Here is a 26404-nt window from a genome sequence, read left to right on the forward strand (position 1 = left end):
GAATCTATACTTGTTTAACAACAAGTTTCATGAATCTGTCTTGTCATTTAGTTTCTCTAAGAACAATTAATCAATGGCCAAATGAAAATGCTAGCAGTTTCAAGAAATTTCCCTGAGAAATGTCAGTGTACTTATCAAGCTGTCTGGCTTAAAGCAAGCCTTCAAAAAAGTGATTGCTGTTCAGCTTAGTGGTAATTTTTTTTCTCAAGCAAAGAGAGAGGAAAAATATCACAAAAAAGTTACAATGACAAGATAGTTTTGAAATTTGACCTCAGAGGATGGTACTTATAAGTGATTTGCTAATTAAGAGCATCATTTGTTTGCTCAAAAGTTGTTTGTCCCAAGCCTTTGAATTCTTATAACAAAGAACATGGTATAAAGAAAGCAACAGCCTATAATTAGGATTATTTAAAGAGTTAGCTTGGATCACAGAGATCAACATAAGATGACTAAGAATAGCTTATTCAAAATACAGTGTGACATCAAATTAACTCATTTCAACATATCTAAGGCCTGTCATCTTTCAATCTTAAGTAAGTCATTCTTTATTCAATACATTTTTGCAAGGAACCAAGATAATTTCAACTATTGTCATCAATTTCCTGACAAAGTCCCATTTCCAATGAATTTCTAGGAATTTACTTGTGATGATAATGGGGAGGTTTAGTCAATTTTAAGATTTATTATAAAATTGAATGAGTATGGTCCTGTTCCTTTGAAGATTCTCGGTCTTATAGATTCTTATATTATTTGGATATCTTGTATTCTTGTAAACTTTGCCTAATTTTCCCTAGAGTCATAGGAGAAAACATGGAATTAATATCATAGGTTATTTGTAGCTGTGACAAGCCAACAGGCATTGAGCAAGAGGTCAATCCAAAGGTAATATTATTAAGTTAGATCTTAATTCTCACTTCTGCTGTTTCTATCAGTGCTCATGCCTGCAACGGGAAATGTGGGGAGTTTTTCAATGTTTACAAAATAATAAAATTTCTAACAAATATGTACCACCTCTAAGTGAAATGAGCATGATTAAGACTAGAACAGTAAAGCATGCATGAAGGAAAGAAGGTAAATCTTATGGCTTAGATCAGACATGTCCACCAAAGGCTTGATAAAAGCTTGCCTCCCAGATGATGGATGGGCTTTGGTGAAATGATTGGTTCCTGAAAGCCGTGGTTTCATGAGTGGCTATTCCTTTGGTTGGTTCATGAAATAATGTTAATGATGTGATGTGGTGCAAAGTAGGAGATTGGACTTTCTTGGAAGAAATAAGTACCTGAGGACATGCCCTGGAAGGATTGTCCTGATTGTCTGCCCATTACAGACTGTCAGCTTTCTGGATGGCACAACATGAAAAATTTTTCTCTGGTACTCGGTTTGCTATGATATTTCTGTCTCACTCCATGCCTGCAACACTGAAGTTCACAGACCTTCAACTGAAATCTGTGCAAGTGATTGTCAGAATAAATCTGTCTGCTCTTGTTCTCTCAGATTTTTTTCAGAAGACGGAAAGTCTGACTAACCCCAAGGTGGAGAAGAATACTCTTCTCCACTGTTGGAATCTGGTTTATTGGGAAAAATAAAATCCACATCATATATATATAGAGAGAGGATATGTATAAAGGGATTTCAATAAGATAGAAAACAAAAGGCATAGACGACACGACAGAAGACCCAGGTGATGATTTGTAGTACAAAGGGAAGAAAGGATGGCATGCAGAGAAGGCTGAGACTTTCTGGATAAAATGAAGTTTTATACGAAGAGTTTCTTGCATGAAGGAGTCAAAAAGATCAAGGGAAAATAGCACGTTGCTGAGTAAATGGTCTCTTGAGGAGAGGGACTACGGTGATAGAATTGATATTTGAAGCAATTAAGCAAAGACCTAAGTATGTCTGAAGAAGAAAATACAGAAACCAAAAGTTTACAATTAGAAACTGCTGGTCTTTTCTGCCCTATGTGCACCTTTCTGTCCATAGCACCACACTGATAAATACAATAAATGTTAAGAAACGAATTTTGGATGAAACATAAAAGGGAAAGTTAGTTCTTGCTTAACAGAAGGCTTGGGTAAATCTACTCTACAAGCAGAGTGTGACTGCTAGTCTACACTTTCTACAAATGCTGTGTGCTAGATGAGGAGGACTCTGTATTGTTGGAAAAAAGGTGAATTTCCACAATGGCTGGTTTGGAATGATTGAGCAAGTGTTCAGACTCAAAAGTCATCAACCCAGTTAACACCTAAGACAGAAGACTACTGTCACAGAGAGGTCATGATGCAGGACAAAAATGAGACGAATTGGTTCATTGACCTTGTAGTTACACATGATATTTATTTACATGGTAAAAAAGTGGTTGATATCCTGTGTTTGATACAGCTACTTCATGCTGAGTGCTGATTGATGGTTGATCATAGGAAGCTGATAAATATACTAAAATATTTGGGTCAATCTTGTATCAAAGTATCAATGGATATTTAAGGCTTATCTGTCAAAAGTAAACTTTGCAACTCATTTTTCTTTTTTCTCAAATCAATGCCCTTGAGATATGAATGTATCATTTTTCAGATTATCTGAAATTATGATATTCTAGAGGCTAGAATATAATGAGGTTAATATACTGACATAAACATTTGAACACAGATGGATAGATAGATAGATAGATAGATAGATAGACAGATAGATAGATAGATTAAATAGGTAGATGATAGAATATAGAGAGACAGATCAAAGGAAAGAAATACATACACAGATAGATACACAGATAATAGATAGATACATATATATAGACAGGTAGAGAAATATACATGTGTAGCAAAATATTATCTTTTAAAATGAGCCTGCTCCCTTCATTTTATAGCTGCTTCTAACAAATACAAGCCATATTTTATTCTCAATATGTGGTATATAATGTAAATTACAATAAGATTCAATATCTTTTTTTCATATTTTAATTATAATGTATATTTTTGTGGTAAAATTGTGATCAATTTATTCATTTGTGTTATGTCATTGTATAATTAAAATTTGCCCTGTAGTATTGCCATATTAATGCATGTGACAATAACAAATTAAGTAGTTTTTTATGTAACATAATTCTTTATTGATTCTTTATGAGTTTCACATTATGCACCCCAATCCCACTCACCTTCCAGTCTCTCCATATCTGCCCCTCGTACATAAAGCATGCCCCCCAAAATAAACGTCTCCAAAAATTAATTCAAAACAAACCAAACCAAACAGAATGTACCTTGCTCCTCCTTCTTTCCCCTTTCTCTAGCACCTTGCATTGATAGCTGTGATTTGTCACGCAGTATACCCTCTGGTCCAATCAGACCCACCAGCAAATGTTCAATTTAATGAGTCATTGGTTTGGTTCATGGCCTTTGGCCTCTGGTATACCATCATCACTGGACTCTCACTGAAATTCCTCTCAGATATCCTGCTGTTGGCCCAAGTCATGGAGATACTATGGCTGTCCACAGGATGATAGGTCCTTCACATGCTCCCATCTGGTCAAAGATGGGATAGATGTTAGAGTGGACCAACTCAAGGCCAAGTATGTGCCTCTTGGTGGTCTAGGTGGTAGCTAAGCAATCAGTTTGGGCCACTGGGACCAGTGTCCTTAGGCGAGGAGCAGAGACAGTTCTGCTAGGCCTATGCCTTCAGGGCCAGCTCTCCCACCACCCCCATGGTGAGAGGTGGGGCTAGTGAGGGTTGATCCAGTTAAGCCAGCCCTTAGATTTCAATACACATGGTTCCTATAGCCTTCTGTGTTTACACAACATAGATGCAAGCTGCAGCTAGATCATGGACCCAGACATGGCCCTATGCACCAGCTTGATCCTAGACATCACCATGGCTCTGTTGGCAGTGCAGGTTACCTAGATCAGTATGGCCTCAGCAGCAGCATAGCCCTCAGACAACAACATGGTTACAGGTGGCTGACCTGATCCCAGGTATCTACACAGCCCTTAGACTCTGGGAATCTTCCCTATTTTGAACTAAGTTATATTCAATTTTATATGTAGATATTAGTGTCCTAAGACAGATCTTCGTATGAGAACAATTCTTTTTCAGAATTTATAGATACATCATATACAACTTCATCAGTATTGGTAGAAACATTGGTATATACACACATATATTTTTACATTAAAATAAGGATGGTACATTGAAAACAGTTAACAAATTGTCATAGTAACACCATCAGATAATTCAGTTAATTTGTCAGATGGTATGTCAGATCAGGGAGAGTCCAGAGGTCCTGAGAACAATACACTCTATTGCCATTGCTCTTTGTGGCTCACCACAACTGACAGGTAAAACTCTATGGCTAAGGACACCACTCCCTTTACATTCAAAGTAGAATAATGGACCACAAACTAATTGGAAACTCCTGCTGCCTATCTGACAGAGAGCCTGAGAGTGGAATGTAGGCTTCCGAGGAAGAAAAATCATCATGTTTGCCTTTTCATTTTCATTATGTGGTTACAGCTTAATTTGAATATAATCAAATATGCTGTGTATTTCAATATAACATGGAGTTTCACCCTATAGCTATAAGAACCTTATCTCAAGGTCATTATAAAATATTAGCTACAAATTTAAGGACTTTAAAATATTTCCAGTTAAACTTCTTACTTTGACGTCAGATGGCTGACCAGACCCTGGGTATTCACACAGCCTCAGTGGTAATAGGAACCATAGTACATCAACTCAGACACTTGCTGCTGTAGGGCCACATACCCAGGCATGGTCTTCTGCAGCAACCTGAGACCAAAGGACACTCAGATCAGAAAGGTCCTGCCAGTGGCACAGCCCTCAGATACCAGCATGGTGACATATTGTAGCCTAGACCACAGGCAAACTTGTGACTGTCGGTGGCAACATGGGCCATGGACATCAACACAGGCCCCACCTGTGGTAGGACTGAAGACCCAGACATTAGGACCACAGACTTGGGCACTGGGGCCTTACTGATTTGCATGGCCTGCACTATCACCCAGAGCCATGATGATATCCGGCTCAAGCTGTTGCCTAGGGCTCCAAACCCAAAAGTTGTGGCAAACACAAATTGGATGTGATAGTGGAGAAGAAAACAAATGAGAGAACTGGAAACTGAGTATGTAGTGAGATCAAGGTGGGTCTTGGAGGAGTTGGAAAGGAGGAAAAATATGATCAAGCTGTACTGTATGAAAATCTTAAAGAACTAACAAAATTATAAATGTCATAATACACAAAATTTAAAGAAAACTAAATATTGTTCACTATACTTTAGTCCAGAGTTCATATTTTTAAACATTAAGAATTTTTATTTTGAAATAGAATAAGCCATTTTTAATCTAGCAGCATTCATGAGCAAAGACCTGGAGAGATTAGGGCTACAAGGGACACACATCAATATAATAAAGGCAATTATAGCATGCTCATAGCCAACATCAACATAAATGGAGAGAAATTCATAGAAATCCAACTAAAATAAGGAACAAGACAAGATTGTCCACACTTCCCATACCTATGCAATAAAATGCTTAAAGTCTTAGAGCAACAAAACAAGTGGAGGAGAGTAGTGGAATACAAATTGGAAAGGCAGAAATCAAAGTATCTGTATTTGCAGATGATAAGGCATAAGTGGACCTAAAAATTACATGGGGAAAACCTGACAGCTAATAAACACTTTCAGCAAAATAGCTTTATACAAAATTAACACACAAAACTCAGTAGCCCTCCTACATATAAATGACTATTAAACTGAGAAGGAAATCAGAGAAACAACACCTTTCATGATAGGCTCAAATAATATAAAATATACAAGTGAAGGACTTGTATGATAAGAAGTTCAAGACATTGAAGAAAGAAGTTGAAGAAGATATCAGAGAATGGAGGAAAGATCGCCCATACTTTCGAATCTGTAGGAGTAACAGTGAAAATGGCCATCCTACCAGAAAAACATTTGATTGTAAAAGCTGTTGAGTTATGCTAATATGTATATTTTAAAGATATCTTGACTTCAAAATTTGGATGTAAGGATATGTTGCTTTGGAAAGGAGACTCTGCTTTTGTTTCCACAGAAAGCAAGAGGCTATGGATTTGTTCCAGTTTAAGATTCATCAGGTTTGACCAGCAAGACCCCCTGAAAGGTCTCCAATGACACCATGGCCCAGATGATCCAACATCCAGAATGGTTTGAAGGCAACTGGCTCAGACAATACAGCCTCATGGACTATTCCATAATCCTAAAATTTTCTTTGTGTCCCCATAAGATACAGGGCCCCCCTCCAGCAGGAAGTAGTAAGAGAAGCTACGCCCAAATTCCCAAATTATATGTAATTTTACTTTGTTAAGGTTAAAACCTTCCTTTTTGAAAAAAATGAAAAGAAAAGGGGAAATGTTGTGGGATGTTCTGTATGGCAAATGTGTTGCTCTGATTGGTTGGTAAATAAATCACTGATTGGCCCGTGGCCAGGCAGGAAGTATAGGCGGGACAAGGAGGAGAATAAAGCTGGGAAGTGGAAGGCTGAGTCGGAGAGACACTGGCAGCTGCCGTCAGGACAAGGAAGATGTAAAGTACCAGTAAGCCACAAGCCACATGGCAAGGTATAGATTTATAGAAATGGATTAATTTAAGCTGTAAGAACAGTTAGCAAGAAGCCTGCCATGGCCATACAGTTTGTAACCAATATAAGTCTCTGTGTTTACTTGGTTGGGTCTGAGCGGCTGTGGGACTGGCAGGTTAGAGAGATTTGTCCTGACTGTGGGCCAGGCAGGAAAACTCTAGCTACAAATAATCTTCAACTTATTGGCACAGGAGTAAACTTTCTGAACAGAGTACCTTTCACACAAGCACTAATTTCAACATTTAATAAACAGGACCTCATAAAACTGAAAAGCTTCGGTATAGCAAAGGCTGTCATCATTAGGACAAAGTGGGAGCCTACAGAACAGGCAACTTTTTTTGTTTTTACCAACTACACATCTGATAGAGGGCTAATACCCAAAATGCACAAAGAACTCAAAACAGTATGTATCAAAAAGAAGAAAATCCAATTTAAACTTGGGGTAAAACCTAAACAGAGAATTCTCAAAATGTAAAACTGAAATGGTTGAAGAACACTTAAAGAAATGTTCAACATCCTTAGACATTAAGGAAACACAAATCAAAATTCTTTGATATTTCATCTTAGAACTCCCTCAGAATGGGTATGATCAATAAAACTAGTGATAACTTATGTTGGCAAGGTTGTAGAGTAAGGGGAACACTCATTCATTGCCAATGAGAGTGCAAACTTGTACAGCCATCATGAAAATCAGTGTGGTGGTTGATCGGGAAGATGGGAATTGATATACCCCAAGGTGTAGCTATACTACCCTTGGGTAAATGCACATAAGACAGTTTCATACTATCATAGAAACATTTATTCAACCAATTTCATTGCTTATCTACTCATAATAGTCAGAAATTGGAAAAAAAAAACTAGATCCCTCAAGAAAGGAATGAAGAAAATGTGGTACATTCACACAATGGAGAATTACCCTGCCACTTAAAAAAAAAATCCATAAGATGTGCATAGGTAACTGGATGGAACTAGAAGACAAATCAAAACAAAACATCCTAAGTGAGGAATAGCAAAACTATAAAGAAAAATATGGTATGTGTGTGTGTGTGTGTGTGTGTGTGTGTGTGTGTGTGTATGAATATTAGCTCTTAAGTCAATGATAAACTCATATTTTTCATAGAACTGAAGAGGTTAGGTATATAGTAAAGGACTAGGGAGTAAAGGAAGATCTCCTTAGGTAAGGGTAATAGAATTTATAGTTATAGATAGATGGAGGGGCTGTTATAGAGGGATTAAGTTGGGAGAGCTAAGAGAGTAGGGTCAAGGGAGGGAATATGGGAAGAGTTAGCTAAGTTTAAGGGCTGGTATGGAAACACAATACAGTAGAAGCTTCCTAAAATATAAACATATGTGAAGACAATTCAAATGAAATCTATAAGTAATGTGAGAGACAGAGTCCTAACTGGCTATCTCTTGTCACCAAATGATGCTTCCAGCACAGGGAGTAGGTTATATCTAATTGAATTGTTGCCTGAGGTGTCCATGGCAATCCCCAAACAACCCAGATGTTGCCAAACTATAAGATGTTCTCCACAAACTGACAGTCAGGCCCGTTGCTGAAGACAACACCTGCACAATCCAGTGAACATTGAAAGGTCAAGCTGATACCTACACAGAGCCTTCATATCTATGGTCTAACCTTTTTGATACAGGGAAAAAAAAGAGGTAATCCAGCCAGCTACAAACCTTTTGCTAAACAATAGTGTCCTATCTGCAAAACATGCTAGGACAGTGGATCACAAACTTCCCTTTACTTCCCTTTAATACAGTTGAGACCTTTTAACACAGTTCCTCATGTTATAGAGACCCACAACCATAAAATTATTTTCGTTGTTACTTCATAACTGTAAATTTTGGTACTGTTAAGAATCATAATGTAAATATCTGTATTTCTGACACTCCTATGAAAGCGTTATTCGACACACGCAAAGGTGTTGCAAGTCACGTGTTGAAAACCACTATGCTAGGGGAATGGTGGCATAACATTTGTAGGAGTACCCAACCAATACCTGATATCTAATTTGACTTAAGGCCCACTCTATGAGATGGAACCTATACCCAACAATGCTTGGGTGACCAGGAACCTGAGATTAGATAGCCCAGAGACCTAGAGTAAAACTAAACATTACTGTTTTAAAAAGAAAAGAAAAAGAGCAATAAAATGACTCCTAATGATATTCTGCTATACTCACAGATCAGTGCTCTGCTCAGCCACCATTAGAGAAGCTTCCTCTTTGCGCAAGTAGGAACAAATCCAGAGACCCATAGCCAGTCATTTCACTGAGAGTAAGACACCTTGAAATATTCAACCCTAAATGAGATGCCTCTATCAAATCACTCAAATCACTCCCCTCAGGGCAAAAGCACCCCAAAGAAAAAGAAGAAGAGGAGGGAGAAAGATCCTCTGCATATATACTATGGCTTCTGGTTCAGTGGTTTTTCTAGGATTTTTGAGTGTGTAAATGAGTGGGTCTCTAATTCTTGTGCCTTCTCTTGGGCTCTTTTCACTCTGTTTGTTGATATTGTAGAAGTCCAATGTGTTAGTTTTGTTTTATCATATCATGTCGTATCATTATCCCTTAGAACCCTGTTTGTTTTCTGCAAGATAGAAAGGGAGTACACCTGGATGGGAGGGGAGGTGGAGAGGGACTGGGAGGAGCTGAGGGAGAGGAATTGTTGGAAGGCCTGGCTGGCTGGTGGGAGGTTGCAGTCTATCATGGCCTGGCAGCTTTTTCCAAAAGCTCAATATATGGAGACTCTCTCTTTCCCCAGTGAAATTTCCTGCTCTCTACCTGCCCTTATCTGTAGAATATCCCTGGGCCCTGAGGACTGACTTTATCTAAAAGCTGTCTCTAAGCCAGATGCCTGATTTATCTTTAGATTGTCCTAGAAGACTTGTGCTAGGAGCTCTACTATAGGACACTACTGCCACATACAAAGCCTTGTGATAGAAGCATGCCACTTAATGCAAATTAAGGTTTGTCCCCAGGCCCACCAATCCTATATATTTCCTGTACTCTGGAATACAGCTGAGCTGATTCACCGAAGTCTCCAGAGGGCTGTCTCCATTGTACCCACAGCCATCCGGACCCTGTTCCCAGCTTCTGTTCCCTCCATCCTCATGAACCAATGAAGCCAAGCATCCTAAGGAAGAAGCAGAGCTACAAGGAGTCAATAATCCAGATGCACGATCTGAAAAAATACAATAAAAGGAAAAAATAGCAAAAAAAAAACCATTTAAAAAATAAACCATTTTCATTCTGGGTGAGCTAAAGCTCACTCAAAGGTTAATAAAATGGTAGAATTGTGATTAATACATATAGTTATTTTATTATAGTGCACTAGCTTTATGACAGTAAATGGAACAACATATTAAGTGGAGTAGCCTGGCTTACCAACCTCTATTACTGTCACATTTACCTTAGATTGGAAAACAAACCTGAAACTTCAGAAAATGTCACCAACAGACATTATAGTGGACTAATTATTTTAGTTGTGAGTCAGCTGTCTGCAATTCATTGTGACCTTTTAAATTGTGCTTGCTTGCTTAAAATGCAGGCATTTTTCTTTATAATGTAATGAATTTAAAGGAACAATAGATAATTACTGAGAAGACATTATATATATATATATATACACATACATACACACATGTTATATAGGTGACATATAACACATGTTATATATGACATATATAACATATGTCAATGCAGCAAATTTTAAAACCATATAGTAGTGGTCTCCTATAAATTTGGAAACCACTACAAACCCTACTGTCCTGTTCAGAGGACAGGAACAAAGTTACACAGACCAGTTAGGCAACACAAAGCAAACAAAAAGCAAACATTTATTTCTCACAGTTATATACAGTTTCTGTTTGGTGTCTGGTATATCATAGTTTCCCTGTGAAATTTTGTTTTGTTTGTCTGTAACCTCATTGCAGAAGGTAAAGGAGTTCTGTAGGGCCTCTGACTTCATGAATCCCCTGCCTGAGGGCTATGCCTGTGCTTCAAGCATTTATCTTTCAAACGCCCTACCCCCTAAAAGGTGCTACCACTTGCCTGTTTGGATTTCTACACCCAAGTGGTGTGAGGCATAGACCTCAATACACTGCAGTACCTGAAAGAAGGCTTTTTAATATTTATGGAGAGGGGAAAAGGGAACAAAAATCAAAGAGTGAAGGATGTACACAGCAAGAAACTGGAGCCCAGGCATGGAAAATTGAAGCCAGAGTTTTTCACTATCCAAGGTTTCACCTGGTTGTGGTGATGCAAGGCCAAAAGAGCACATGGAAGGTGGAGAAGAAGGTGAATGTTTTAAAGGCTAATATCCCAAGGCAAATGAACGAAGTTCAAGTAAGAACATACACCACAGTGCAGCAGAAGATAATGGCTTGTTTCCTCTCTTGTTTTTTGTTTTGTTTTCAGAATCAAGACAATGAGAATATTTGACACTCAGTTATGCCGAGAATCAAAACTGGTTCCAACATGGATGGGTAGAAATGAGAGTGAAACCCCGATTCATCAAAAGAGGGGACGCAGATGCCTGTGCCACTGAGTGGAGTTCCAGAGGCTTTGACATGTGTGAAATTGGAAGGAAACCATGGCAAGCGTAGGACTGGGAAGAAAGAACTGGGACCGGGACACTGGGGCTCCAGAGGCATGGAGGCACTGGCCTCAGTCTGTCAGGAAGAAAGTCGAATTTTCTGCCTGTTGTTTCCAGTCTTTCTGCTGGTATCTGGGTTGAAAACCTATCAAACACTGGAAAACAAAACGGGCATTTGTTAAAGGAGGGGAGGGTACCAAAATAGCTCAAATCGTGAAATCGCACAGAAGCACAGTATCTCCCAACTTCACTTTTCAAAGGCACAAACATAGAAAGAGGACTATTATGAAATTGGAAGGGCTCCCTTCTTTGTGTGTGTGGGGAGAGCATAAGTGTGGATAACAGTAATATAGATATCAAAATCCCTTAAGGGCATATATGACAATCTCATGTTGAAACTTCCAATTTTACACAGTTAATATAAACTGCTGTTTCTGTTTTAGATAAAATTATTATTTCTGATTTAGGACTAGGTGGGCAACTCATGGTCCTTCAGACCTGGACTAAGAGCCCCAAGTGGGAAACAAAGCGTGTTCATTAGTGGTTTAGAGACTGGGGAATCTTTCTGTGTGTTTAGCTAGGGTTTGCTCTGGTCTGTCCTTCTTGTGCCCATCTCTGTATATTAGAACACTCTAAAAAGGTATAGCCACTAAGTCGGTGAAACACAGATCCTCACTCTTGTCAATATAGAGAAGTATCCAGAAATAAATTCACTAGCTCAGTTATAATGTAAGGATCTTTCAGCATTTAATTTCTGTTGTAGAATAAGGCAAAGAAAATAAATTGTCCTTACTGAGGGATTGTGACTAAGGACAATATTTTTTATTCACAATATGTATATTCTTATACAATATATTTTGATCATCTTTTCCCCTTCTTCACATCCTTCCAGATCTTCTCTACCACCCCATCCACTAATTGATGTTCCTTCTCTTTTTTCTCCTTCCAAAAACTAAAATTAAAGACAAACAAAAACCCAGTAAGACAAAAATACAAAAATAGAGCAAAACTACACAAAAGCCTCCCTATCCCCCTAAAGAACACATGAACAATAAAACACGGAGTCTTTGGTGCTGGCCAGTTCTTCCTGGGCCTGGGGCCTGCCCTTGAGTGAGACTGATACACTCACTGACACTCGGTTGGAAACAACTGATTTTGCCTTTCCCAGCAGGTATTAATTTCAAATGGTTTCTTGGTTAGGGATGGGACTCGATTCACTTCCCCTGTCAGTGCTGGGAGTTTTGTCTGGTTTGAACCTCTGAATATCTTTCGGGGGCTGTCACAGTTTTGCCAGTTCATATGTGTATCATTCCTATTTATTTTCAGCCCTCCAAAATGGATAACTCTCTTTGTCTGGGGGAAAAGGGATACCTAGTAGTTGAAGAGAGTGAAAAATAAGGCATGACAGAGGTACAGCTTAATGCATTTTTGTAGAACTGTTCGTTCCTGATGCACAAAGACAGAAAAAAAGAAGGAAAAGAAAAAAGAAAAAGGTGTTTGCTAAGTTTATTCTCTTAAGGCAGAAATAATCAGATGACTGGAGGCTTTTCTAAGGGCAAACAGCACAGATAATAAGGTATTCACCATAACATTAGCTAAAACTCGATTTAGAGAAGTATTTCTAAATCTCATCTATTCCATTTGTACATACAGCCTTCCCTTGGTCTCCAAGAGGGAATGCTTTGGGGGGCTCCCCTGTGGATAGTAAAATCTGCAAACGTTCAAGCCCTTTAAATAAAATGACAGAATTTGCATATAACCTATACACACACTCCTGTATACTTTGTCATTTTGAGATTATTCATAGTACCCAATATAACACAAATGCTATGTGAATTGTTGTTTGTGTTGTTTAGAGAATAATGACAAGGAAAAATGTTCCTGTACAGTCAAAAGAGAAGTAATTTTATTTCTTAATAGTTTCCATTAACTGCTTGAATATGGGGAGTTAAAACATGTATTTGCAGGGTTGACTACAGAAATGTGTATGTGTATGTGTATGTGTATGTGTATGTGTATGTGTATGTGTATGTGTATGTGTATGTGTGTATTCATGTAAGATTGTTTTTTTTTTTTTCTGGAGACAATGATTTCATGTTTGTTCCAGTTCTCAAAATCTTTTAAAATAACATCATTGTGGAAAGGTCCCAGCATTGTGTGAATGAAAGCATAGCCTAACTCTTAATAAGCAAATCTATATTGTCACTTATGAAAAATCAGGGGGAAAGTGGGGACATGCAGTTACCCAGGAAATTTTAAAGTAATTCTAGAGCAATCTAGAATCCACATCAATTTTAGGTATGAGAAAGACTCTAAGAAGCTTATGCAGGAGGAAGGGAAAGAATCTTGAAATCTTGTTTCAGAAATTTTGAAGTTCAGAAAACAGTTCTCTCTCTCCAAGACATGACTTGTTGTTAATTGAAAATAATTAGTTTTCATACAATATATTCTGATCTTCCTTAGCTCCTCCAAGATCAACCCTACCTATCCAACTCCATGTCTTCTTTCTTTCTCACTTTAGAAAATAAACAGGCAAATAAAACAAAGAGACAAAATAAACTAGAATAAAATTTAAAACATAGCAAAAAGCAGAAGCTCACACACACACACACACACACACACACACACACACACACAAGAAAAACACAAAATCAGAAACCATAATATTCAAGCAAAAGACCAACAAGGTTTAAAAAAAAAAAGCCCCAACAAAGTTGTATACGATAAAAGTCTACAGACATAACACTGAATTTGTATTATATTGGCCATCTTCTGCTGGCATGGAAATTGTCCTTAAGTTTATGTATCCACTGAGACTCCATCGGGGAAAACAAAAACAAAAAATAAAAACTAAATTTTCCTTCAATTGACAATTGAAGATAGTTTTTCTTGGTTAGGGACAGGAGCATATGTCAACTTCCATTTCTTAGTACTGGGACCTCCTATGGCTTGGACCTCAGCAAACCGTGGGCATGTTTTCACATCTCTATGAGTTCATCTGTACATCAGTCCTGTTGTATCTGGAAGATAACATACAGCTTGTCTTAAACCTTGACCATTTCCTTTCTTATCTTTACAGAGCAGATTCAAAGTCTCTTCAATGCAAGAAATATCTAGTTAATTCAAAATAGTTGGAAAATAATGTATATTAAAGTTAAAAGAACAGGTTACCATGAAAAAGGAGCTGAATAAGAATGAAGGAGAATTAAGATGTAAATTTTATTGTCTTTGTTTTTTTTTTTTTTTTTTAAAGAGTAGTACAGCAGACTTAGGGGTGGGTTGGGATCTCCTTACTACTTAAAACTATCATCTAATAAAAACAATCACATAGTTATATAATTCTTATATGACAAATATTGTGATTTTTGATTCATAGGTTCACTTGAAGGTCATTAATGTACGCCAGAATCTTACAATGCCAATTTGTCAAGTAACAGAATATTTATATAGTGACATTGAATCATCCCACAGGTCACTGGCTATTTGGAAGGAGAAATAACTTCTACACTGAGATACATTGCAGCAATTTCCTCAGTAAAATGATCATGTTTGACATTATGCACAGTGAAACAACCTGACTTTACAGATCTCCTGGGAAACTGAACGTCAGGAATACAACCTCACCTATGAACTATTACTGCCCAGAGTGGTGTATCACTAAGACCTAGTTCTCTGCTATACAATTAATGTAGAATTATGACTAGTTCAAATTAAGATGTCCTATGAAAATACATGACAGATTTTAGAGAGGTAGAGTTTTAATGTACTTTTATATTGGTTGCATGATGAAATGATGTGTTTGGATATATTGGGATGAGTTAAATTTTAAGTTATAAAATTTTTTCTTAGTTTTGAAAATGGCCATAAGGATATTTTAAGTTATGCATAGAACACCAATTACATCTTTAATGAACATTAGTGCTTTAATTCTGCCTTCCCTTTTACAAAACTGTAGGTGCTAGAACATTAAATTAATGATCCTAGGAGAAAGTAATTAAGCAATTTCAAATTGTGGGATGATGCACCCTACAACTGTCCTTACCTCTTCAGAAAGTCAACGTCATGGAAGTGTGCAGATATTTAAACTCAGGGACTAAGAGACAGAACAATAGAGGCAATGTAACCACATCAGACGTGTTGTGGAAGTGGGATTACAATGGCTGTGAATTGTATATATGCATATATATATGTGTGTGTGTGTGTGTGTGTGTGTGTGTGTGTGTGTGTGTGTGTGTGTGTATGTGTGTGTATAGACACTAGATGACATTACAAAAATGGTTGTTACTTTTAAAGGAATACTGTAGTTTCACATAAGGTCATAGTTGTCTAGTCCTGTGTTATTTGGCAGTCACATGATATGATGCTTTGAAAGAAAATTTCCCCCAAAGAAAGTGGCACTAATGAGAGGTGTGGAATAGGTGTGGTCCTGTTGGAGGAATTGTGTCACTATGAAGGAATGCTTTGGAGTCTCATATGTGCTAAAGCCACATCAGTAAGACAGTTCACTTCCTGTTGCCTGCAAGATATAGAACTCTCAGCTCCTTCTCCTGCAAACCATCTGAAAATATGCTACCATGTCTTGCCATGATGATAATGAACTGAACCTCTGAACTGTAAGCCACAACCACAATTAAATGTTTTCCTTTATAAGAGCTGCTATGGTATCTCTTTGCAGCAATAGAGAATAAGACAGAAGCTGGTACCAAGGAGTAGAGTATGGCTGTGATAGACCTGACCATATTATGGTTTGAAGGAATATGGACCTTGGGACTGTGGCTTATAAAAGCAGGTTAACACTTTGTGGTATTTAATGTGGATCCTAGTAGGAGCATGGAAGTCAGCACTACTGAGTGTGATTCGAACTGAGGGGGCAGAGCTGAAGATGTTTCAGAGCCGAAGAATTCTAATATGTTGCCTCAAAATCATTCTTGTGCTATTTTTGGTTAGTAATGTGGCTGTTTTTGCCCTTGCATGAAAAGTTTGCCTGTGGCTAAAGTGAAGAGTTTTTGGATTAATCCCCTTGGCAAAGGAAATCTCAAAAAAGCCTAGTATAGACTCTGTTGTAAGGTTACTAGTGTTGCCTCTAAGGAAGATATATAATGTAAAGAAGCAAACTGAGCCAGGAAAAATATTTAGGAGAAAAGGAGCACCAGAAAGTGGAATGGAACTAAATCTTGCATTCAAAGAGATAAACAGATTAAGATATGATGAATAAGGGGAGTGGTGACCTCTGAGCAAGATCCCACCCAGCTAAGTTTCCAACTTGTGAAAAGGAATTAAAGAAAAGCTTAGAGTTGGGTGTGGTAGTGCATGCCTTTATTCCCAACACTCAGAAGGCAGAGCCTGGCAGATTTCTGAGTTTGAGGCCAACCTAGTCTACAGATCCAGTTTCAGGACAGACAAGGTTAGGCAGTGAAGGACAGAAAGCTGGTAAAGATGTCATTGAACTAGGGGGCCATGTTCCATCCCTAACAAGTGCAGAATTTGGCAGCTTTGGCTACATAGTTCTGGCTTTAGAGTCAAGATAGAAGAAAGGCATTATGGAACCTTCCTCCTCAACTAAGGAAAGCCACTGAGGCCAGGCATGTGCCAGAGGTGTCCCTGAATGGATGCCTAGAAAGGCCATTGTATGATGCTGTAAAGTTGAAGCCTAGATTTCCTTGGAGACTCCAAGACCTTGGAGATACCAGAGCTGTGAAATACCTGCCTAGGAAAGCTGCTAACAGGAAGTGGAACTAACCCAAGAGAAAGAAGCATGTTGTGGTCAAGAAAGCTGAAAGGAGTTGGAGATCTGAAGAGTGCTCTGATACCAAACATGAGACACAGAATATGGAGTTTGCCCAGATGGTTTTCGGTCTAGCTTTGGTCCAGTATTTCATCACTATGCTCCCTTCCATACATTTTAGAATGATAATGTACATTCTATGATGGGAGAATGTCTTTCTGTATGCTGAGAATATGTGTTACTCTGATTGGTTGATAAATAAAGCCGTTTGGCCGATGGCAAGGCAACTTAGAGGGAAGTGGGAAATTCAAAGGGAGAGACAAGAAGAAGGCAAGAGAGATGCCAGTGAGCCCCCCAAGGAGCAACATGTAATGGGACACAGGTAAAGCCACAGAAAATATGGAAAAACATACATTAATAGAAATGGGTTAATTTCAGATACAAGAGCTAGCTAGCAGGAAGCCAGCCATGGCCATAGTTTAAAAATAATATTAATCTCTGTGTGTTTACTTGAGTCTGAGTGGCTGCAGACCAGGTGGGACACAGGAAAACTTCTGGGTAAACCCTCTGTCATTATATATTGGAAGATCACATATGATTTGTTTTTATTTTGTTTGTATAGGGGACTACAGTTAATAGATTGCATGAGTCTCAGAAGAGACATTGAACTTTAGACTTTTAAATAAGATTGAGACTGTTATGGACTATGGTGACTATTGAATTTGGATTGAATGTACTTTTGCATTATGATATGGCTACAAGCCATATCATTTTTACTAAAACTAAATTTGAATAAAAACTAAAAATAAATAAAACTGTGTCTAATGTCTATAAATGTTTACTTTAATTAGGACATCAGATAACAAAGATAAATCTTACTTTCCTACTACTCTTCTGTTGGTTCCCCCTTTCCAAAGGCATCAGCACAACTCTATGTCAACTTGGCAGAATTCTACTTAAATGCTACCTATTTGACTATATTTGAAATGTGTGATTCATTTTCTAAACTTATAAAGAAGCTTACACTCTTTTATGTTTTAAGTTCAGATCAGTCTTAAAAGAAAACATTATCAGCCCCAAAACTTCAGTAACAAATTATAATATTGGTCGCAGTTATTGTGAGTTGTTTATCACAAATTTCACAAGTAATCAATTTGCAATGAGTGGGACATATAGGCACACTTAAAAATGAGACATCTATTTCTAACTTTCTATTCAGCATGTGCACTTACACTCATTTGAATCGAATATGGACATTGCCAGTACCTCTAAAATTCCCATTAAAAACATGTTTATTATTCACCAATACTTGTACAGCTTTATATATCTAATAAAAAGTGCTGCATAGACAAGCACTTCTCCATTTGTACTCTTTCACGTCCTGGATACACTCAGGGTCTCAACTATCGATGATGAATATCTTTCTCTCCAAGAAGCCGATAAGAGATCAGCACGTTGTGCAAGCTAATGAAACAAGGCCAAAAAACGCACATTGAGAAAAACAAACTAAAACTAACACATTATGGAACACGAAGGAAGAAAGCAAAAATAATTCAGGTAGGTTTGTTGCCTTTCTGTAAGAATGTTCATTACAAAGTTTATTCATAATTCAGTGGCATCATTACATTTTGGCATTTTTACCATTTACTTTCACCTAATTTTTTACTTCTCTGACAAATTGTCACACATAATGTTTATTTTGTAAAAAGAAATCTAAACTCTAGGAATTTTGTTAGCTTCTGAACTTTATAAAGTAGAAGATTACATCATACACTTGTTCCCCCTTTTAGTTTTTCTTTTTAAGTGTGTTACAGAAAAAGTCCTCTAGATGGCAGCATTTACCACAGTTAGAAATTATTTTGGAACTAATTTAACTCTAAAACTGACACAATAATTGATAAAGTTCAAATTATTCCTTGTACATTATGTGTCTTCAGTATTTCTGCAATGCCATGGATGAATCAATGACCTTGGTGAGTACATGTTTGCTCATTTATTTATCTGTTAATACACTTAAATTTTTATTTTATTATTTTAATTATTTTAATATTTTCAAAAAGAATTAAGCCAACCCCAATTATTAAAATAAATAAATATTATGTGAATCTTTAGGAGAAACTAAAGTAAGATACATTGCTGTATAAATAAATATTAAAGAGATTTTAATCACATGATTAATATTTGTTTTTAAAACTTGCATATCATTACATTTAAATGGCATTAGAGATAATTTGTTAGAATTTATAGTTTTAGAATCAAGACCAGTTTTTAAATTTATATTCCAAGTAATCATAGTTTTAATGTTATCACTCTTATCTGCGGCTGTATTCACAAAAGCTAGGAAATGGAAACAACCTAGAAAATCACAAATTAATTACAAAATTTAGGGCAGTCAATATTTTGTCAGAACACTTCTAACTAAGTTCAATGATTTTAACTATTAAACTGCAATATCAATTTTAACTATTGTATATATTGAACACTGTTATAAAAATAACAATTATTTACCATATTCGCTGAAATTGTTTTTCATATTTGAGAACAAAGACAGATGGAAATTTGATAGATAGGAACTTGTAGATGATTTGTACATTTTGTTTACCTTGTATAAATATTGTAGCTGAAGTTTTCCTGGTCCCATCCAGCTCCCACGGTCCCGCACCAAGTAAACACACAGAGATTTATATTACTTATAAACTGTATGGCCATAGCAGGCTTCTTGCTATCTAGTTCTTATTTCTTAAATTAACCCATTTCTATAAATCTATACCTTACCATGTGGATCATGGCTTACCAGTACTTTTACATCTTGCTTCTTATGGTGGTGCAGCTGGCAGTGTCTCCTAACTCAGCCTTCCACTTCCTAGAATTTTCCTCTCTGCTTGTCCCGCCTATAGTATACTTTCAGTCTGGCTAATGGCCAATCAGCATTTTATTTATCAATCTATCAGAGCAACACATTCACAGCATACAGAAAGACATCCCCAGCAAAATATAGAACATTTGCAATTAATGGTTAGAAAGAGATTTACTTCTTGCAATGTTAACTAACTATACAGAACCATCATTGGTAATATTCATAACAAATCCATAAAGATAAGAATTTTACTGATATTATAAACTTTGGTGTGACAATTTAGAAACTCATATATAAATTCACTCAAACATATGATAATAAAATATAAGTGAACTCCTCTAAATCTGAAGGCCTAGTTCAAGTAAGATAATTCTTTGGTTTTAGTTTTGATGTCAGTGGGTAAGTTTGTGTATGTAGAGTAAAAAAAGATTTTCTCTTGGGATGTATTTTACTTAAAATCATCCCTGTCAATAATAACTAGACAATTCTACCAGAATCTCTTCCATTACTCAAAGTGCTCCCAAAGATAAAACACGACTTTTAGTTGAAAATCATTAAAATAGGCATTTCAACTTTTGATTTATTTCCCTTTAGAATTATAAAAATAGCAATTAACTTAGTACAATTTACATTCTTTAGTCTTTTGTAAATAAATCAGGTTAATTTTTCCTGTTTCTGTTACTATGTCTTCAGATGGTTAGGACTATAAAAAGCAATAGCTATGACCAAAATGTACAGGGCAAGCTTTTGAGAAATTGTGACAGAGTATTACTGGACACTGGTGAATGGGAGCCAGGTATTTACCCATGGTAATTGTAGTTCCTACATTTAATCATATTCACTTTTCTTATATTTTCTCCATCTACTTCCCATTGACAACCTAATTTTACACAATGAAAACTTTACTGCATATACAACACTTATTGATCACAATGCAATTAGTTTGAACCTGGAATATTTCTTAGAAACCAAGTTGCCTTGAAGAATGTGATCTATGTTTAGTTCAGTATTTGTGCAAATACAGATGGAATCATGGGAGGACTTCCCTGATTCTTGATGTGGTGTGGTGAGTAGACAGATCTGTAGTATTTGAAAATACCTGCTTCATTCATAACCATGTAGGTAAAATCAGGTTCAAGACATTTTCAAATGTATAGGTACTTTCACTACCATCAAAAATTGCCTAAAGCTTTCTACTTGTGTCTTATGCTACCTCTAGTTGAATTTACCACATACTCCAAAGAATTTGCCATATAGCTCCCTTGATGTGCATATCAGGTTTGATGTTCATTGTTCTGTTCTATGGATTCTCCCTTCTTCACAAGGGTACCTGATGCTGCATAAATCTGGTCCTCATTCTTAGTCCAAGGTAAGACTAGAAGTTAACTCCAGAGATCTAATCTCATTAAGGAAGACACAAGATGTGTCAAATTAATATGTAAGCAATGCATGCACCCCTAGACTGGTTGAGCAGTGACATGGAACACAAAGAGAGTAAATGAGAGAAATGGAGAGTCAGAGGAACACAAATTCCCATTCTCTGCTTTGTGATGCAAGATAGGTACAAGTAGCTTCCCACTGCCATTCTCAGGCCATGGTCCCACCTCTAAGTCTCTCCTACTAGAAGAGAAAGTATCCCCTGCCTCTGATCCAAAGTACACCTTTCCTCTCTTAAGTGGCTCTTTGTCAGATGTTTGATTACAATGTCAATAAAAATAAAAAGATACTTAAGTTATTCAAAATGTTCTTTACCTCATAAAGAAACAAAATTTAATGTAAGAGTGTGTTTGAAATAGTAAATTCAATAAACAATTTTGCTAATATTAAGTTTTAAAACATACTAAGTTGCTAATACAATTAAATATGTATATATAATATATTTATGTGTTTATATCTATATTATATAGATGAACAGTCTTAATAAATAAAAACATGGAGCCAAATGTAGGGGTGAAAGCCTTAGAAAACGATCAGAGCAGAGAAATAGGACAAACCACAAGCTAACCTCACCTCACCAACTCCGCAGCTTTCAAAGAGAGCTTCTTCCTGAATACTCACGTTTTTATGCCTTTTCTGTTCCGTTATCTCATTGGGTCTCTTAGCCCAGCTACATCACTTCCTCTTCCTACACAATTCTGTCACTTTCTGTCTGTCTGTATAGACTTCCAGACCTCTATGGTTGGTACTGGGATTAAAGGCATGTGTCACCATGCTTGGCTCTGTCCCCTAGTGTGGCCTTAAACACACAGAGGTCCTGCCTACTAACTGATAGGATTAAAGGCATGTGCTACTGCTGCCTAACTTCTTTGTTTACTTAAAATGGCTTGCTATTTCCTCTGATCTCCGGGCAAGCTTTATTTACTAAAGTACAAATAAAATATCACCACATTTCAGCATAAATAAAATACCAACACAATATCAAGATTTTATACATATATCAAGGTTATTGGTTTTATATGTGTATGCACGTGTGTGTGTGTGTGTGTGTGTGTGTGTGTGTGTGTGTGTGTGTGCATGTTTGACATAGTCTCTCTGTATAGTGCTAGTTGTCCTGTAACAACTCACTATATACACCAGGTTGCCTTGAACTCACAGATATCTAATTATACATGAGGTTTTAACTGTTTGTTATATACTTTTATATCTAGTAGGCTTCCTAAAATAGATTTTAAGTCAAGTAATTACACTGTATGACACAAAATTCATCTCTGGTATATTTTATAATCATATCACATTACTCTCCAATTCATTTTTTCTATTAATTATGGTATTACCTAAAGTATTACTTTATTTATAGGACCAATATTACTATTATTTATTATTATTATTACTAGTTGTTGTTGTGACATTTTAAAATGTCATCTCTTTCAATGATAAAGGACAAATATTATTTGAAATTAACTCTATCATCCTTTTACCATAGCCATTAAAATCACTTCCCTTTATGCAACTACAAGCTATGTAAATTAAACAAATAGTTTGATTTGCCCTGAGGCTATAGGTATCAAACACAGGTGCTAAAGGACTGCATGATGGTGTTTGAATGGTTCTGAAACACAAACATTTACGTTCTTTCAAAAAATTCCTTGGAGTACATGATTATTTTATATATTCACAAAGAATAATTCCCAAGAAATTTTTTTTTTTTGGTTTTTCGAGACAAGGTTTCTCTGTGTAGCTGGGACTCACTTGGTAGCCCAGGCTGGCCTTGAACTCACAGAGATCCACCTGGCTCTGCCTCCCGAGTGCTGGGATCAAAGGCATGCGCCACCACCGCCCGGCCCAAGAAATTTTTCTTAACTGAGCTTCCTTATGAAGTATATTTCCTATAGTATTTTAAATGAATATATTGAATACTACCCTTTGCTTTGAAAAATTTTTCTTTATTTTGGTAACTCTAGTTTTCAAACTTAGGGCCTGAGAATGTCATAGGCAGCCCTCCACTCATAGCCAGGTCTTCAATAACTTACCTGCTTTAAAGACAACCCATATCCATGAAAGCCAAGAAATTTCACCAAGTCCTTCCTAATTCTTCACAGTATTTCACCCATCAGTGTCCTGGGCAGAAGTTCATACATTGATGAATGACATGATATTGTGCAGTTTAAAACCTTTGAGAGGCTATTAACTGTAGATTCTACAGAATGAAAGTTCCCTTTTCTCCTTCTTCCCTCCCTCCCTCACTCCTTCTCTTCTTCCTTCTTTCCTTCCTTCCTTCCTTCCCTCCCTCCTTCCTTCCTTCCTTCCTTCCTTCCTTCCTTCCTTCCTTCCTTCCTTCCTTCCTTCCTTCCTTTGTCTGTCTGTCTGTCTTGACATGATGTCATATCAATTGTATCCCTATCTGAACTGGAACTTATTATACAGTCAAGATGTCCTTGAGTTTGCAGTAATTCTCTGGCCTCAGATTCCAGATGCTGGAATCATAGGCAGGATTGGCAATGTCTGAACAGAATAAGATTTTCATCCTAAAATATTTAAGGACATATAACTACATGAAGAAATATAGTTTTACATAAGCAGAGTGATACTGACTCAAATCCGAGACAAAATGTAAGGGTGTCTGCTGAAGGCAGGGCAAGATTCATCTCCATTTTGCTGTCACACTGTCCTGTGGAGATAAGCCAAGACTGCAACAGTCAAAAAAACGCAAGGTTTTCCTGACTCACCTTGATGAAATTAGAAGAGGACCCTGTTTGAATTTGGTTCTGAGAAACTATAAGAGGAAAACTAGGCTTATCCGCCTTGCTCTACATGAGTAGTCTATTTATGTACACCTTATGTAACAAACTGGGCCTCCAAAGGGAAGTCATGTGAGTATAGTTTTTAAATAAAGTCTGAAAACATTAAAAGAAGGGAGGGGGATGGACAGTGAAGTCACCCAAGATTTTTGCCCCAGATAACCTGAAGTTTTATTTTTAACAATATATGCTTATTAATGAAAACATAAAGAAAGTTAAAATCATAGTATCATTTTTTTAAAAAAAAACCTTAATAGATTATTTTCTCCTAGTTAGATCTTAGCAAATGCAGTTGTACTTAAAATGTTCACTAACAACTGTGTCTTTATGTATCAATAAAGTTTCTTCTAAGCAATATGCATATTTATTCACATCACTGTACATTAATCATTTATCAACACGTGGATTGAATAGATAATACTCAATATTTTAACCTAACAAATTTTAATCTAACTTTTTCAAAAAGAATAAAGAAAAGCTTTCTATATTTTGCTTCCAGTTATACAGCTTTAATGAAATTATTTGATTTGAAACATTATATAACTATTTTAATCATTTTAAAAATATATATCTACCTACAACCACTAGCTACTTCAGCCACACTGACGAAAACATGTACTTTGAAATGATTGCCTATATATAATTAAAATATCCTATAAGCCATGAGAAAATCTGAGAGTTCAATATATTTTTAAATGTATGTAGTGATCGTGACAGAATAGTGGTTCTGGAAAGTGTAGGTTTACATTGTAATAATGTTAAAGGCACTGATGTGATTCCTGTAATCCATGTCACTCATGAAAACAGCAAACTGGTTTAAATTTAGATCACTCATTCAAAGAGAATGAAAGATGTCACCGGGGTTCCGTGATGATTTGATCACCTACATTAGGTTGCCTTTAAAAGGGAGGAAAAAGTGAAAAAAGAAAAGGAGAAGAAAGACACTCGAAAGGAAGAGCTGATCATGACTCAGGGAGGCACGTCATCCTCCAGGAGAGCACTGCAAGTCTTCAGTTTGCACAGCCTTTGGAAGGTGCTAATTTCTTCTTGTGGTGTTAAAACTCTGCATTGTCGTTTTCCCAGAGTGGTAATACACAGAACCCTTAACACTTTTAACACATCCCTCCCCAAGAAGTACAGCTCAACAGCCTAGTCCCTTTGTGGAATGGGTACACTGATACTGTTGCCACATCAGAGCCCTGTGATGGATTCATTGTCTGTTAGATACAGTGCCACATTTGGATTAAATTTACAAGTATAGAGCACACAAAAATTTTTTATATTATTTTTAGCATTGAGTGGAACATAGAAGCCTTTTTACTAAGGCCTTGAAATCCCTGAGGAGGGTATTTGGTAATTCTTAACATCAGCGCCTGTGTCTTTTATATAAAATATAACGCAGGAAAATCCTTTATAATCTTTGTGTGAAATGCAATTTTAAAAATGGTGTGTGATAACTAGAAAGTCATACACGAGAATCCAATTAAAGTGAACTGCTTAATAATTCAGGTTATTGTATGTCATTGCATGGAAATTATTGTTTAATATATAAATAGAATGATGCTAAACTTGTGGGATGTGAAACAATTGCATTCACTCCACATCTGTTTCTATGCAGATCTGAAGGCATTTTAGTCTCCAGTTAACTGGCCAGAGGTGACTTCGATTTATAAGTGTCCCATGACCTAGATAGCCAGGAGAGAACAGTGTGGCTCTTTACTGTTGCCCAGATGGTATAATTCTGGAAGTACTAATCAGGTAGTCAGGGTAAGAAATCATGTTTCCTGGTTGTAAAAATATGCATTGTCAATGATGAATGATAATTAGATAAAACGGTCTAGTTAGAAATACACACACACACACACACACACATACACACACATTAGACTATTTAAACAGAGCAAATTAACTAAATGGCTATGTAATATTTTTAAATACACCAGAGTATTCAATAAAAAAAACAGCATAAAAGAACAGATATTTTTCATACTAAAATTAACAATATTCTCCTAGTTATTTATATAGTTATATTTTTAAACAGTATAGTGTATTTGAGATTGTACAACAAATTATGTTGTGCTTTGGGAAGAAACTTCAAGTTAAATAGCACAGGACTATTTCATGTATAATTTTCTTTTAGGACTATTAACAAAATAATATTTCTCACTGTAGAGTATATCAGCTGAAATAGGATAAAGTAAGCCTGCACACTCTAATATTAAGGTTAAGGAATTGCATGGTTAAGGGATGCCTAAATACAGATATCTCCAAGAGAAGACAGAGTGTCTGAAACAAGAGCTCCATTTCTGCTTTGAAGAACAGGTACCCATGCCTCATTCTGGGGCTTTGACCTGAGGTT

Source organism: Peromyscus eremicus, chromosome 9 (assembly GCF_949786415.1).
Source record: "Peromyscus eremicus chromosome 9, PerEre_H2_v1, whole genome shotgun sequence".
Taxonomy (NCBI): domain Eukaryota; kingdom Metazoa; phylum Chordata; class Mammalia; order Rodentia; family Cricetidae; genus Peromyscus; species Peromyscus eremicus.